This window comes from Clupea harengus, chromosome 3 (assembly GCF_900700415.2).
Source record: "Clupea harengus chromosome 3, Ch_v2.0.2, whole genome shotgun sequence".
Classification (NCBI taxonomy): domain Eukaryota; kingdom Metazoa; phylum Chordata; class Actinopteri; order Clupeiformes; family Clupeidae; genus Clupea; species Clupea harengus.
In genome coordinates, this window is record NC_045154.1 from 7495148 (window position 1) to 7497822 (window position 2675).

Genomic DNA, 2675 nt, shown 5'->3' on the forward strand with positions numbered 1-2675 from the left:
CACAACCAGACAACTTCTGCACAAACTGAAGTTACTGGTAGGGTGTTTCTTAGTTTTTGTGTGGTTTTCTGCAAGTTTGGTTTTTGTATAAAATGTCTAAGTGTGTCCCTTGGCTTCTCTTTGGCCCCCTCACTCATGTGGAATCCCAAGATGGAGCCAGTGAAGATGCTGTGGACCGCCAAAGTGATGTGGTTGTCGTCACAACACCCGTTCCCCACAACCAGACCACATCTGCCTATACTGAAGCTGGTGGTGAGGTTTTCTTTTGCGAAATGTATGGGTTCTGTTGAGTCTTGGTTGTGTTGGTTAAATGTTGACTCTTGTATGTGTATCCTAAGATGGAGCAAGTGAAGATGCTGTGGCTACCACCCCAACACCAAATCCCCCAACTACATCTGACCACACTGCAGCTACCGGTAAGGACATCAGTGCATGTCTGTTTTGATGGAACACTTTGAATGTTTGCGCCCCCCTTTTGACAGTTTCGCTTTATATTTCTGTGTAATCGCAAGATGATGCAAGTGAGGGTGCTGTGGCTGCCACCCAAACTCCTGAAGTCCAGACTAAATCTGCCCAAACTGGAACTACTGGTAAGGGAGTCATGATTATACAAGGAACCACTTGGATGATTCGAACTGTTTGCTCTTAAAAATGTATTAAAAAGGATTCTGATGCAGAGCAAGGGTCTAGGAACTTTGAGTGTTGTGGTTTGGCATGGTCACTCATTAATGTTTAAAAATGCAGCCTGGCAGGTCTTTAACAAATGTATACCTGTGTCACAAATGTATGTTTGGTTGGTTGAAGTGGAACAGCTCTGCCTGGAGCAGGGGCATACCGTAGGATTCACCCAATAAATGTGCAATTAAAAAGGTTTTTGTTTCTTCTCCCTGTAGTATCCCATACGACTGAAGTCTGATTCGACTGCTCCTCTGGTCACAATGACCTGAGTCACTGTCTGGACTTTTTGCCTCTACATGTTGACTGCAATAAAGGACAGATTTGTTTTTTGAATCAAATGTTGTCTTGCCTTTTTCAACTTGAGGCCTTGTCCTGTTTTGGTGGTGGAGATGACTATGAAGCTACAGCTCTATTGATTGTTTGGTAAATTGCATTTCTGATATAAATGTATGGATGTCACAACTTTCTCTATTTATTTAAAACGGAGGTATTAGTCATTGGTGAAAAAAATGAAAGAGAAACTATCTGCACACTTAAAAACACTAGCACTTAACACCAAGCCAGAAACCTAGGCGTCATACTTGACTCAGATCTCAATTTTGAAACCCATATCAAAAATATAATTAAAACATCTTTTTATCACTTAAGAAACATTGCTAAGGTGCAACCGTTTCTCGCTCAGGCTGATACCGAAAGACTGATGCACACGTTTATCACGAGCAGGCTAGACTACTGTAACTCGCTTTTGTCTGGTCTACCAAAAAAAGCCATTAGTCAACTACAAACAATACAGAATGCAGCAGCGCGAGTCCTCACTAAAACAAGACGGAGAGCGCATATCACACCAGTATTAAAATCACTGCACTGGCTACCTGTTAGTTCTAGAATAGATTTCAAAGTTCTACAAGTCTATAAATCACTCCATAGTCATGCACCTGAATATATAACAGACATGCTCTCAAGGTACACACCCAGTAGATCCCTGAGGTCCTCCGGCACTGAACTTCTAACAGTTCCAAAAGCCAGGACAAAAAGACATGGGGAAGCAGCTTTTAGTTTCTATGCCCCCAACCTTTGGAACACTCTGCCAGAATACCTAAGAATGGCTGAAACGGTTGAAACCTTTAAACATGCACTTAAGACATACCTCTTTGATCTCGCTTATCACTCACTGTAAAATGTATTTAACATTTATTTATTTACTTATTTCTGTCTCTTTTCAAGTGTTTGTACCTGCCCCCCCCCCCCCCCCCAGCAGCTGTCTCTTAGTTTGACGATAACTGTGCTAAACAGTCCTTTATGGTGCCAGTGCGGTTAGTACGTCATTTCCTGTTTATTTACGCGCCGTACAAATAAAGTTTGATTTGATTTGATTTGATTTGATTTGATTTGATTTGAAGCCTCTTTCCTAACGTATTTCCTGTAGTGGTTTTACTATATGCTTCATGCAACAACAATTTAAAAGCATCTAGTTGTGTCAATTTGTAAAATGGTTGAACTGGTAGTGATGCACTATAATGGTGAACTGCTTGTGGCATTTCATGTCCTACCTACTAAGGGAGTACTGGCCTTAGTAGGCTAACCCCCTGAAAGGAATTCAAACACTAACAGCCTAGTTGCGGCTGAGGGAACCTTGCCATTGTGTTAACTGGTGTCTCTTGGCAATACAGTTTACAATGTTGTGCTGTGAAAGCTTTTCATGCGTTTCACGGGGTCTTTAGTCCCAGAGCAGCAGGGACCAAGTGCATATCCAGGATGGGTAGTGGGAATCTCTCGTTCACAGGACCATATACAATCAACATAGAAATATCAAAACTTAGTCTTGTGTTTAATGTTTGATACAAACCTATCCAAGTATATAACACAATGGTTGCCTTTTAATTTTTTTTGGAGCAATTCTGATTGTTTTACTTCGCATCAATGTAACGGCTATATAAATGACAGTGTATATACTTAACTTTTTAACACCGAGCTGGAAAAACCATTACAGATGTGTG

The 2675-nt window shown here is 41.1% G+C and overlaps 1 long non-coding RNA gene across 1 annotated transcript; it reads left to right on the forward strand.

Moving 5' to 3' along the window:
- The first annotated feature begins 374 nt into the window (after nucleotides 1-374).
- LOC116219502 lies at nucleotides 375-933 on the forward strand. Its single transcript, XR_004163197.2, has 3 exons — nucleotides 375-416; nucleotides 513-590; nucleotides 894-933. It is a non-coding gene; the product is annotated as an uncharacterized LOC116219502 (long non-coding RNA).
- The last annotated feature ends 1742 nt before the right edge of the window (nucleotides 934-2675 follow it).